Source organism: Panthera onca, chromosome A3 (assembly GCF_046562875.1).
Source record: "Panthera onca isolate mPanOnc1 chromosome A3, mPanOnc1 haplotype 2, whole genome shotgun sequence".
NCBI classification, from domain to species: domain Eukaryota; kingdom Metazoa; phylum Chordata; class Mammalia; order Carnivora; family Felidae; genus Panthera; species Panthera onca.
Genome location: NC_138341.1, coordinates 18,553,697 through 18,568,019, shown reverse-complemented (window position 1 = coordinate 18,568,019; position 14,323 = coordinate 18,553,697). Strand labels below are relative to the sequence as shown.

Sequence of the window (14,323 nt, the reverse complement as noted above, 5' to 3'; positions counted from 1 at the left end):
ATATTGAATACAATTACTTTAATAACAAGAAAAGGTAAACTACCAAAGAAGCATTATAGTTGAGGAGCTTAAAGATGACCCGGCCGCTGGCTGCCCCCGGATCCCACGTCCTGGGGAGCCATAAGAGCTATAGCAATGCTCTTAGGTTGATCCCAGGAGGACTGAGACCCGGGGGCTTTGCTAGGTTCTAATCCTGCATCTATGTAAAAATCTCCCTGACCAAAAGGCTGAGAGGGCCAGCTACATTTCCTCACTTCCCCTAGAACATCAGTGTTCGAGAACATAGCCGGGAGTGCCCAGGTCTGATGCCTTTCCTATCTGCAGGCGAGCTGAGCAGAGACCTACCTTTCGATGTCCGTCTCTGGCAAGGTCAGGATTTGTCCCCAGGATGCAAAAACCTTGATGGCCACCGACACTTAGCACAGCGTGAGCATCACCAGGAGGCCAGATAGTCTAGAAAGAGAAGAAAAAGGGTGGGGGTGGGGTGGGAAAAGATATCATCTTCTGCAAAAAGATCTTTGGAATTTCAGTATCTTAGAGAGTCCCCACCCTAAGTGGAAGCTTGTCTCTGTGTGGAATTTCTAAGTGTGGACCATCTCACACAGGCTGTACCCAAAGGCGGCCGTGGGCACTCCCAGATAAGGGGGGGCCAAGCAGGCAGTGGAGACCCCCAAGGGGCAGAACCTAGATGTCCCTCCCCCATCCCCCAAACACACAAAGCCCTAATCCCCACAGGGGAACCATTAACAGTGGATAAGAGGGAGAATAAGGACATTGCCTTCCATCTGATTCAAACCAAGCAACTCCAGAGATGGGGAAAGATAAGAAATTCAGGTCTTTAATCTAATGCTGGAAAGAGAATAGGACACAAACTCTAGAATTACAAAAACAAATCATTACTTCTTTAGATAATGGGCAAGAAGACCTTGAGGAGGCAAAGGATGGGTTCCCTGGAGAGAATTTTTTTTTTTTAAATATAGATTTAATACCTGGTAGAAAGAGCCTATCTATTATGGCGAGGCAGGACTATTCCCAGTTCCCTCTTTCAAATGTAATATATGTGAAAGCCATCTTCACGACAAGAAATGGCATCCTCCACTGCAAAAATGCACAACTGTCATTACCTGGGAATCGATATATTTTTCTAAACTGAATATATCATTATCAATTGATTTTCCTGTTTCCTCTTAGCACTCCAGAGTCCCGGATAGCAGGGGAAAGCTTTAATGTGATATGAGGGATTTGGACAGGTAAATAAGTTATTGTAAACTAATTCCACCTTGCGACGAGCTTCTCCCCGACAATGCGACGGGTCTTTCTCAGAGCCTCTTTCAACCCGCACTCTTCCAGCTGCCACTGACAGAGACACACGCGAGCCATATCAAATAGCCATTTTCAAGCCGAAGGTGGCAAAAATATTATTTTTCCCAAGGAGAGAGTGTTCTCTCTATGATTAAGAAATAACCTCTGTGGGGAAGCAAAGTAAGCCAAGGTCACCATTTAATTTTGACACAGAGCCAAAGTCGTGAGTACATTTCCCCTACCAAGCCTACGTGAAGTGCTCAGATAAATCAATCGCCTTGGCCACAAAATATTGACAGTACTGGTGATAATAAACGATTGATGTATTTCTGGGAAAGATCCCTGGAGGTATGTGCTGGTGAAGAGAGAGGTCTGGGAGACAGTGGTCAGATCGTTTTAGATCCATGAGAATCTTACTCATTCACTCATTGCTTCATTCCTTCATTCCATAAATATTTATTGAGGGCCTGCTGTGTGTCTGGCAATGGTGTAGGCACCGGGGATACATAAGTGAACAAAAACAGAAAGAAAAAAAATTCCTGCCCTCATGGAGTTCATCTTCTAGTGAGTGGAAACACAGAATAAACATTAGGCTTAAGAAATTGCATAGTGCGTTAAAAGGTAGGCAGTGCTATATATTAGAGAAGCAGAGCAGAACATGAGTGTTGGGGGGCTGGGGTGCAGTTTAAAGAGGGGGTCAGGGTAAGACTTCTGAGATAGGGCCTTTGAGCTCACGTGAAGGGGATAAGGGAGTGGGCCATGCAGGAATGTGGAGTTGTGTGTTCCTGCAGAGAGAAGAGCCAGTGCAAATGTCCTGGGGCGGGGGCAGGGGGGGCATGCCTGTTGTGTTCCTGGGCCAGCAAGGAACCCACTGTGGGTGGGCAGGGAGAGTCTGGTAGCACATTCAGCTAGAGAAGTGAGTATCTAGATCATGCAGGGCCTTGTAGACCACTGTAAAGGCTACTAACTGAGAGCCCAAAGTCCTGGCCACCCAGCTGTGGAAGGAGCTCTCATTCTCTTGAGACAGACCTCCCAGGACTGTCAGCTTAATCTGCTTCCCTTCCTTCCAAACCAGATGGCTCAGCTCTCCAGGGTGTGCCAGATGAACAGGGCATAGGCCAGGCAGGGGTTCAGAGGGGCAGTGGAGGGAGGTGAGCCACTAGGGCTGCCTAGCTTGTTCTGATGACAATGGCCTGGTCTTCCCTCCTCTGTGACCCCCAGAGGCCACTTCTGGAGGAGATGATTGAAGCGAAGCTTCCCCCCCTCCCACCCCCCCAATAAACTGTGCATGAGGCTGAGTTCTTTGGGACTTTTCCCTAACATGCTCATGGAGAGATCCTAACATGAGCTGCCGTGGTAGATTGTTACAGGCTGTGCTGGCCATCTTGCCCATGTCTGCTTTCCATCCTGTCTGTCCCCATGGGGCTCACCTGATCTGCACGGAGGGCATCACTGGAGCTCTGAGACCCCATGACTCCCTGTTGGGTACAGCTAATGCAGATGCCAGCAGGAGACTAGGGACACGTGGGGGGTTGGGTGTTCATTCCCTTACTTGCCTTCCTCCTTGCAGTGGCTTGACGGGCTGGCTGTGACCCTTCAGTGCGGGTAGCGGGTCTGGATGGCATGCTGCGGGCCCCACAGAGCGTTCTCTTTGCGCTCCAGTCACAGTGGCGTCTACATCTTTATGAACAGCCCTGTCATTCAACTCTCTTTAAGCCACTCATTTCAACATGCCCATTTCCTGTTAAGACCCTTATAAGGATCCGCTCTCAGAGGCAGTCGAAAGCAGGACTTTGGAATCAGGCATCCGAAGCGAAATCCTAACGCTGCCCCCTTAGTTTTGTGACACTGGCTAAGGTAATTTCTATGAACCTTCATTTCTCAGTCTTAGAACTAGAGAAACTGATGCGTAATTAGCAGGGGCAGCCGCAGGATCACTGTCCCAGTGCTTTCCCCGCCTGCCCCACCGCCCAGGGCAAGCAGCTGCTCCTGGCTGCCATCTTTGCCTGCCCCAACCCAGAAACTCCTCCCTCGAGGGGTTTCTGGCTGTTCTCTGCTCATATTTGGCATTAGTTGATGTCTCAGTGATTTCACTGATTTCTTCTTCCTGCTCTACTTTCACCCAACCTCTATTCCTTGCAGTCAAATCCCAGGTATCCAGAGAACAGACATTATCTTAATATTTGAATCTCCGACCCACAGCGACCCTCCATTTATCATCTTTTCTTTCTAGGGGGCCTACAAGCTATAGTCATGCACCTAAGCACATCCTACTCTAATGAGATGCATGACAGTCCCAAGTGCTTTTAAAATGAATTACTAGAAACTGATTTCTAGTAATCATTTTGTTCCCATGTTAACATTGGGAAACGTTAAATTTCCAAAGAAAGTGGCCGGGGGAAATGAATTTCAAGAATGAACCCAGGAAGCATCGGGGAGACAGGTAAGGTTTTCCATCGCCAGGGGGGCTCAAGGCAGTATCTCGGGGCTTGACCTTGACACCTGTGGGTAAACTGACCCTTTCTCTTTCACTAATTTCATCATCAAAGGGCAGCTTCCAGGCTTTAGGAAAAAAAAAATTAAAAAGCCATGGGACAGGGATGTTTTACTTTGGTTTTAAAAATACAGTGGGTGGTAAGTCAATGCCTGTGAAAGGGGTCCGAATGTCCCCACCTTGTCAAGGCACTTAAGAGATGCTAACTGAGTTTGATGGGGCCGAAGGGCCAATATGAAAGTTTGACCCTCCGATGGGGTCTTTGGGTTGAATAACTGCCTATGTGATGCGGGATCTCCAAATTTCAACCCAAAGAAAATTCTGAGACCATTCTAAGTTTATAACTAAAGATGGTTCCTGACATGAACCAAATTGATAGCCAAGAGAATTACAAACAAGGTCCCCAGGATTTTTTATTTCCCTATAAAACGTACCAATTTTTTGGTGAGAAACTGCCCTTAAGAGAGGAGAAACCAATTAGGGAGTCTCCTATTTGATGCAGGATCATAGACTAGCCCTGCCTGGGTCTTGACCAGGCTACCCAATTATTACTCGGGTGTCTGGGCAGCTCACCACCCCTCAGCCAACCGGGAAGCAAGGATTTTTTTCTTCCTTGGAAGGAAAAAGCAAAGGAACCAGAGGCTGCAAACTGTAGAAGAAAACCAGCGCCCACGTCCACCTTCCTGCCGGCCCAGGCTCAGGACCCGATGGCGCCCCTAGTACCACGCCACATGCCTGCTCTGAATGCATCCTGCAAGGGGGACACTCATTCACATTCTCCTTCTTTTAAGAAGAAAGAGAAAACCACCCATCCATTAATAATATCAACCATGGGTTCACCAAAGCCTGCAGGCATCTCGCCAACCCCAAAATAAACACTCGCAAAAGGCTTATCCATCAGGTTGGTGACAGTTCATGGGCTGAGGGGTCCGGAAGGCACTGCTTTTAAAGGAGAGAACGGAAACACAAAGATGGAGTGCCTTTCGAAAACCCACCCAACACAATGCAGAGGTTTCCTCTTTCCATTAAGGAGCCAGAATTGGCCACTGATGAGATCCATTACTTATTCTCAATGCTAGGGATGTGCTGCCTGGCCAGCTTTCATGTGGACGTGAGTTCTTCAAAGAAAGGTAGGATCTTCAGAGGCCATGATTCCTGCCTGAGACGTGATAATGAAATTTTCACAATGCTTGGCATTGACAAAGCCTCACTCATTCACATTTTCTGATTCACCTTTCCTCGAAAGCTTATGAGTTGGATACTATTTTTATTCCTACTTTAGAGATGGGGAAACTGAGGCTTGTGGAAAAGAAGAACTATCCAAAGTTACACGGCAAATACATAAGGTGGGGGGGGGGGACAGAACTGGAACTCTATGTGCTTCAGCTGCCTTGTCCCTGCAGCCCCAAACGATGATGAGATTAGAGCTGTCTTGTGCTCATTCCGCAGTCACCACCCCTGGGCTGAATAAAAGTACAGGTGTCAGCAGATGGCCTCATTCCACTCTTGGTCCTGGTGAGCCCAGAACAACCCTAGGACCCAACTGGCTGCTGCCCCCCACCACCCGCCCACTTCTCGCAGCCCCCAGATGCCCTGGTGGCGGTCCGGTTCCCGAGTGACCCCCTCCCACGACAGAGAAGCCACAGACTGTGCTCCACGTCTGCCACAAAACCTCTGTCAGCACTGAAGCAGCTCATTCTCCATTACTATTAACTCAGTGTTTCTCAACTTTTTTTTTTTTATCATCACTGCCCCCACCAAGAGAAAAATTCAATTCAATTCCATTTTAATGCTTTCTAACAAGTGACATTCAATTCTAAGGGTAAGATTTTGACGGGTAGGGTGGAGCTTCAGAGGAGAAGCCATTACAGCGTCTCAGGGTCTTTGTGCCTCCTTCACTCCGGGAATCGACTAACACCCCCTCCCCCCTTGAATGCATTCACTGACTTTCTCCAAACCCTATACTTCTGGACCCTTATCTCAGGGCCCAGCACAGCCACCTCCTCTGCCTTAAAACCCCACGTCGTCCCTCTCTCTCTTGCCCCCCGCCCCCAGCATTGTGGTTAATCGTGCACAGTCACCTGTCCTTTATAATCTCCACTACCGCTGCCGGGGCCAGGCCTCCCCAGCTCTCACCAGGCCCCCGAGTAGCCCGGCCGCCGCCACAGGGATTGTGCTCAAACCCAGAATAGTCACGGCATTCCTGCCCCAAATCCCTCCATGGCAGGGGCCCCGGGGAGCCCAGGCAAGTCCAGACTCTTTCCATGCCCTGTGTTGTCCAGCCTCCACTGCCTGGGCCACCTGTCCTCCAGACACCCCCAGCTCTCCTTCTGTGACCAGACACACACTTCCTCCCCTGCCCGGACCTCCTTCCACCTGCCTTCACCCCTTCTCCTACTGAAAACTTGTCTTGGAAGTATAGACACTCTTAAGGAAAACTGCTGCAGAATATCAAGATAAGTGCACGTGTGTTACCCAAACAGGCTTCCTGATGGCCCATCTCCAGGTCCCTTTTGGCTGGTTTGGGCAAGGAGAATGGGCAGAGAAGGAAAATGGGGTGCCCACATGATCAGATCCTGAATTATGCCACGACAGTGCTCTGCCAGACACCAGGACTGAAACAGTACAGAAAAAAAGTTCAAATCAACCCCGTCCCCTGCAAACCCGCCCCCCATTTTCTCATGGCACAGCACACCCCTCAGCAACGATATTAACTAGGACACCCCTAACTCGGCCCAACACTTGGGGCCAGCACATGTAGCCTCCTCAACCCCCAGTTACCACAGATTGGCTCATCACTGGAACTGGGACTGGCATGGCCTTTGCATTTTTTTTTTTAATGTTTTTATTTATTTTTTGAGAGAGCGAGAGAGAGAGAGAGAGACAGAGCACGTGTGAGCAGTGGAAGGGCAGAGAGAGAGGGAGACACAGAATCCACAACAGGCTCCAGGCTCTGAGCTGTCAGTACAGAGCCCGACGTGAGGTTCGAGCTCATGAGCTGGGAGATCATGACCTGAGCCGAAGTCGGGTGCTTAATCGACTGAGCCACCCAGGCCTTTGCGTTTTCAGAAGACCACAAGATGAGGAGAGAAGTGGCTTATGCCAGTGGACCCAACAGCCTGACTCGCCTGCGGTGCCGTTTAAGGTGTCGGCACAGTGTGTAGCACCTGGCACGTAGTACATGCTCAGTAAGGCTCTGTCGAAGGAAGCAAAATGCCTACCAGACTCCACTCATTTTCTACAATTTTGCTTCACACATCTGGAAGTTCACACCACAGTTTCATGACTGGAATACAAACCAGCTTAAAAAAAAAAATTCAGACACGGATTCCAGATTTCGCTCTTATAAACAGGCCTGCATCCTCCCTTTAAATTGCAATAATTCCTTTCCAGATGTTGCTTCTCCTTCAGACCCATAAATTTAAGCTTTTCATGATGACGCTTCACATTCGCCTGTGCTGCTGGCTCTGTGGAGTGCTTCCGCATCTTCTCTCCTTCATTAGATGGCCACACGGACCCCGGGAGAGCAGGACAGGCACTGGCGTCGCTAATTCACGGACAGGGAGGCCGGCTGCCGAGAATGCCAAGCTGGACTGCAGAGCGAATGGGCTTCCCTCGCCTTCCTGGTGCTGAGAGACAGGCAGTACACTCTCCCAGCACCTTCCAGGTCTCCCTGTGGGTTGGGCCACCTATGGAGGCTCACCTCCACCACGTTGGCCTCAGCGTTGCCACCCACCTCAAACTCTGACTCAAATGTGAACAGGTCTTTCCCGTTGGTTCTGACATTCCTGCAAGGCTATCATATTGCAATAAGGCCTGTCTAGAGTCTTAGAGTAAAACACAACAGTAGGCCAGTTGGTGGGTGACGGCAGTCATCAGAGAAGCAGTATGTGCCCAGACAAGTTGGTTCCCCAGCTGTCCCCATGAGGCTCTGCAGGCCCTGGTCAGGTGGTCCCCGCTCCATGAGGTGGCCCCCATCTTGGCATCATCCACAGTGGAACTCACTCTCAGGCACGAGCCTACCTCCAGGCTGCACCTCCAGGCAGAGCCCGAGAAAGTAGGGCTTCTCTCTTTCTTTCCACCTCCCCTGTTCCAGTTTCTTGTCTGAGGCCTGTCTCCTTCCTAGTGACAGGGAGGCTGTTTGTTTTAGTTCTTCAGGGTGGCCTTTGACCTGCACCCTTGGCCCTCAAGTAGCCAACCGCATCAGAAGACACCTGAACCCTCCTCTATGTGGGCCACCGTGTCCATGTTGGGGGGCAGGAGTCACCAAACACCATTATCACTGGTTCTGGCGTCTGCTTACTGCCAGGGTCGGGAATGATAGTCTGGTCGACACCCACTAGTGCACAGGGTCCTGCAGCATCCCCTGCCCCCCTGACACCCCTGCCCACAGTTTTAGAAAGAAGTGATGGGGAAAAGTGACTTCACACAGTAACAGGCTGGGTTCTTAGGCTCGGTGGGTTTCTGGTCTGCTCAGGGAGATGCAGAGAGATCTGATAACCCCTTCTCCCGAGTCTGGATCCCTACGGCCTGCGTGGCATGGGCAGAGCTTCCTTTCTGGATTTCCATCCTAGTCCCTGCTGGACCGGTTCAGGGTCTGGCTCAGCCTGTGTAGAGGTCAAAGGCACTCAGCATAGCCCATGGCACATATAACGGGTGGCTGCGACCATTATTATCTCCATGTCTGCTAACTGAAGCACAGAAGAGATGTCCCTAAAATACCTATGGTGCCATGATGGGGGAGGGCTGGGAACCACACGAGGTGGTGCTTTTTCTCCTGGCACCTCTCCACAGAAGTGAGCACACAGGGGCAGACACATGGGCAGAGATCTTCCTGGAAGGCAGTCGAAGCAGTGGGCTCACCATGCATACAGGAGCCCTGGGTCAATCTGACACTGCTCAGCTGTCACTCCCTGCCCCCTCCAGCTATGCCCCTGAATTTCCTGAGAGGGCAGCTTCAGCCTTTACTGTCCCCCACCCAGACAGCAGCCCCCCCCCCCCCAGCAGTAGGTAAACCAAACGGCAGGCCTGTGGGAAGCTGCTGCTACTGCTCCGATTCTCTCATTCCACCTCTTCTGAACCCCAGCCTATAGGGCCAGCGTCTGGAAACCACTGTTTCCTCACCCAGTAAAAAGCTGTTTTATTTGAGTAGATCTGAGGCTGTTTCTATACTCTCAGAGAAAAAAAAAATTGTGAAAGAAAAGCCTTTGGAGATTACAGTACTTTTTACCCAGATATGATGAGTTATCCATTTAAAAATAAACCACAGACAGGCATGTTTCTCCGTACCCAGGCAGAAAGCAGTCATTACCAGGAATTTCTCTAAGTTCTCTGCTTTTCTTGGCCAATATAGAAACAGCCTAGGAACTGAAAATAGAATTAGGAGCTAATTCTGTTTTCCTGATCTCTACCAACGTGTGCAGGCAAGTGGCTTGATCGCACCATGGCTTCACGTTCCATCTGAAAAAATAAAAAAATAAAACATGGAACCATTGCTCACCGAGCTCACGGCGCTTCTGCAATCTAAACCAGCAACCCAGGAGCCAGGCCAGAGCCCAGAGCAGTCAATACAAATGAACGAATCCCTGAGCTGCGGCCTGGCACGCCTCGATGTCCGGATAGAGGCAAGAAAGCAAAGGCCAGAGCGGGTGAGTGACTAACTCAAGGTCACACAGCTGAGGAGCAGGAGAAGCTGGGCGGCAAGGTTCACCCGCTGATCTCCTTCTCCCCATCATCTCTCTGCGGCTTCACCGGACCTGAAGTTTCCAGGAAAGTCCCCTAGAAAGGTTAAACAACTTATCAAACCCTGTCTTCCTTCCTGAAGAAAGCTCCCCTGTCTTCCTCTCTCCTCTCCAGCGAGCAGTAAATCAGATATTCCTTGCTGCATTACTTTTCAAGCTCCATGTTTCTAAATCCAAAGACATCTATAAATAATACATACTCATTTATATGTACATTTAAAAGATTTAAAAAAAAAAAGCCATAACAAAGATACCTGTAGATTCTTCTGAATACTAATGGCCTACTTAAAACACAGTGGGAGCAAATGGCTGAGGAACACAGGTAACCACACATGCGAACTTCCCTCCACTCTATCTCGGGCTGCACCCGGGAGCCGGGGAGCCTCTGTTCTGAGCACTCCATTCACTGCTTCTCCCCCACGGTCACATTGAGCCATCTGCTTCTTCTTTTATATGTGGGACTGTGTATTTTTTCCCTCTTCAGTTTTATATGAAACATTTAGCAATGAAGTAGCAAATAAAAATACTACATATCATCTAGAATTCATATAAAATTGTAGTTGGCTTGAACGCATCTAAAGGTTGATAAAAAGAAACACATAGATGCTTCTTAAAGGCTTATTTATATTTTATTACACATTACACACATCACACTCCATTGAGAAAATTTAGAAGTTGATGTGGTTCGCTCTGTCACAAGCTGGCATGGCGATGATTACTGCGTCTAGAGAACATTCCTCCTTTGGAACACAATGCGTTTGCCTTGCCGGTGCCCCAGCAGACGAAAATGGCGCAAATAATCCATCAGCACTCACTTAGTCACTGGGAGGGTTTCTATACTGTTCCCCCCCCCCCCCCCCCCCCAGAGAGTGCACTCTTGGCTCCGTCTGGCCACCCCATCCTCCACCCTGCTGATCCTCACTCCAAAGCCAGGATGTGGCTGGAGCACCATCACCTCCCAGACAGACGTCCAGGTCAGCTAGAAGCTGGCTAGAGCTGCCACCTACCCTGTCACACACCCCCGTGCAGACATACAGGATGTCACAAGGCTGTGGATGCTACGGGCTAAGCTAACCAGCCTCCTAGGACTGAAGGTGGTCAGAGGAGGGAGGGCTCCCAGCTGCAGGAAGGCTCCCTGCCAGGGCTTACTCTAAGGTTCGGAAAGATGAGAGAACCTGCAGGGGCAGAAAAGCTGGCATCTGGTGTGGTTTCCCTTCCAAAGCCGATCCTACAACACAGATTTGGATACAATTGTCTTCGGGGTGGGTGGGCGGGGGAGTGTTGATCCAAGGACGAGGGAGCAGGGATGTCAGGCAGAACAGAAGAAAAGCCAACCAAGGATACGTTAGTGAGTGAGATACTGGTGTGGGCAACTGGGGCTTAATCCTGCCCGGACCATTTTAGTGAGCGTGTAGTACGTATCTTAGAGACGTCTCACCAAGAGGTAAGGAGCGAAGCCAGGTATTTATTCATCACGTCCCACCTCTCACTGGTTGGCGGGTGCTTTGTGGATATCGATTCCCCCCCACGCCTCCAGCCTGCCCTCACAAAGAGAGAGGCAGGAGATGGAAACTGTCAGCAGGTGGGCCCCAGGGACAGGGCAGGACACTGACAGCCTCTGTTACTGCAGGTTAAGGGAGGGCTCTCTTTTGCACCTGAATACTGGCAGGGACTGCAGCCACAGCACCCGTTCGGGTGCCTTGGTCTCTGGGACCCCGCTCTTCTGCCTAACAGGAAGACACGTGTCACTTGCCACAGCAGGAGACCTTGAGTTTGCTCATCCCCACAGCACATGCCATGTCAAATGCGTTTGTAGTAGGATCATCTGCTATCTGTCGGCCGTGCAGCAACCGTGTATGAAAAATAACATCGAGGAGCAAGTTAAGTGATCTGTCTGCAAGCAGCCTGTTTTGATGGGGAAGGGCTACTGACAACAAATCTATGACAATTAATCTATGACAATTACACATAGATTATCTAAGAGACATACATAGGTGTTCAGAAGGAGAACCCCGATTATGGGCATTTTATTATTTATTTATTTATTTCAATGTTTATTTATTTTTGAGAGAGGGAGAGAGAGCAGGAGGGGAACAGAGAGAGAAAGAGACACAGAATCCAAAGCAGGCTCCAGGCTCTGAACTGTCAGCACAGGGCCTGATGCGGGGCTGGAACTCACAAGCCGTGAGATCATGACCTGAGCCGAAATCAGACGTTTAACCGACTGAGCCATCCACGCACCCCTTGGTTATGGGCATTTTAAATATGACCTGGATTAAATCATCTTGTCTCCCTTGAAGGGAGTAGTAATAATTAAGAAAGAACTGGGAGAAATCAATTATACCCATCACCTTCCCAACCAAAAAAACAAAAAAAGTTAAGAATTTTCACTTTTCAAGATGATGATGCTTTAACACATTGAGACTTTTGGATGCTGCCAAGAACCACTACATAAAGGGTTATAGGCCAGAAGGACCCAGAGAAGCCCCTGGGTGCCCTGAAAATGGGATGGGAAAGCTGGGAGGTCGGGCATGCCTCTCCCTGGGGAGCAGAGCCCAGATAAGGATTCGAGGCAAGTGGTTCACTTGGGGGAGTGATTTCAAGAAAGCTCAGATGGGCGAGTGGGAACAGGTAAGGGAAGGAAGTCAACGCAGATTGCCCTAAGTGAGCAGGTCACCGCTGGGGGCACCGAGGCCAGTCTCCCCGGGGACCTCTGGGGGACACAGAGGGGCAAGTCTCAGGGGCATCCCACTTGGGGTGTGAGCAGCTGGGGTGTTTTCCACCAAGTCCCCTTTTTCCTCGGCTGAAAGCTGCTGCCAGAGGACTAACCTCCTGGCATTTCAGATCTGCCCTAAGTGGCCACCAGAGACTATGGGGGCGCAGGGCTGGGGAGGATCCTGGGAACATGAACTTCCAACATGTGCACACACACTGTGTTGGGAACTCATAACCTCTGATTACTTGGATGGAATTCAATTTGCCACTTTCAAAAACCTAACAAAAACAGACTACCCCCCACTCCCATGTAATCACTGAATAATATTATAATCATTTTGCGTGGAAATTGCATTATTTCCCTGATGGAAGCAAAGGCTTTGCACCTCTCAGGGCTTCACCCGCTACATTACCTTTCAAAGTATGAAGTAGCAGGTTCCAATTATCTGAAAAAAAATTTAAAATAGTAACAGCACAATACATAGTGCGATGCTGACGGAGAGAATACACATTTTCCAGGACGGGCACCTTGATTGGTGGCTGTAACTGTTAAACACATTTCAGGTAATATAGTGATAATGGACATTAATAGAAGCAATAGTGCTGAAGTGCTAGAATATAATCATTTCTGATTATATTACTATTTCCTTTTGTGGAGCACAGTGCATATTTCCGAACGACTCTGGGCTCATTAAAACGACAGAAAAGCCCAGCAGCAGGTTGGCAGAAAGGTGGCCAGAGGGGACTTGCAGCTCCTGGTGCTTGGAAAAATGGGGCAAGATGGTGGCCGGAGCTCCTGGTGGGCCCAGCAATCCCGGGACCCACCTCGTGATCCTGCTCCAACCAAGACCTCTGCCTGCCTTTGCAGACACAGGCTGCTGACCAGCCAGTAAAGAATGCTCATATGCGCAAGGCAGCAAGCTGATGGGCTTTAAAGGAGAACTTGGTAAACGAAAAAAATTTTGTTTACGCCCAAACACGTGACCGTCTCTCCTTTCATCTCTCATTAGCCCTCAGAAAAAGGGTGTTGCCTTATCTTCAAGGTACCCAATATATCGATGGGTACATTCTCTAACAAGTAAAGGACTTGTCTTAACAGTGCCCTCTCTCGCCTAATTTAGCAAAAACAGATGCGGTAATTATTCTTGGGATTATGGCTTCATAATTTTAGCGTTCGGATGTTGTAAATATGCCTTAAAGACCACTTTCTGAAAAAAAATTTTTTAATATTTTTGAGAGAGAGAGAGAGAGAGAGAGAGAGAGAGAGAGCATGAGCAGGGGAGGGGCAAAGAGAGAGGGAGACACAGAATCCAAAGCAGGTTCCAGGCTCTGAGCTGTCATCACAGAGCTGGATGTGGGGCTTGAAATCACAAACTGTGAGATCATGATCTGAGCCGAAGTCAGATGCTTAACTGACTGACCCACCCGGGTGCCCCTTAAAGGTCACTTTAAAAAGACACCCCCCCAAAAAAATAAATAAATAAATAAATAAATAAATAATAAAAAGACACCCGACAATGGCTAACTGCTACAAGAGATGATGAACATTCATCTGTAAGGCAAATGGCAACAGCAACAACCAACACAGCTTATAGGAATTGGGACCTGTGGCTTGGGGCAGAATTTAAAAGAAAGGTGTAATCCCCTAATGTGGCTTCTCTTGAAAACTTGGATGCAAGTAAGAATCGTGAGCTCTGGAAACTGTCAGAGGACTCAGAAAAAGCAGCTTTAGTGATAAAAATTCCGCTGGGAACAAAACACTCACTGGGGTCAAAACTGCACGTGGGTGACAGGTTGGAATGAGGATGTGTGAAATTTGTCAGTGGAAAAGGTAATACTTTAAAGTTAGCATGTCATATATTTTGTTATTTTAAAGATGTGTAACTAAAGCAATTGATTAAATATTTTAAGTAAATAGTAAGTTATCTATATGCTACAACAATATCCTTTATGTCTGTGTATAATAGGTCTATACACTAGAGATGTCTGCATCTAAATTCCAAAAAATTCATATATTCAGGCTGGCTAAAAAAAATTTTTTTAGGAGACTTTTTCTTTGGGAACGTGGGGA

At 48.8% G+C, this 14,323-nt stretch overlaps 1 protein-coding gene across 3 annotated transcripts in view; it reads right to left on the bottom strand.

Annotated features, from left to right (window-relative positions):
* Nucleotides 1–14,323, bottom strand: part of KLHL29 (kelch like family member 29) — a 310,010-nt gene that overhangs the window by 226,366 nt on the left and 69,321 nt on the right. For all 3 annotated transcript variants that reach the window (XM_060649762.3, XM_060649761.3, XM_060649760.3), the window contains exon 2: nucleotides 346–453. The gene's annotated coding sequence lies outside the window, so the exon portion shown is untranslated. The remainder of the gene's footprint in view (nucleotides 1–345; nucleotides 454–14,323) is intronic.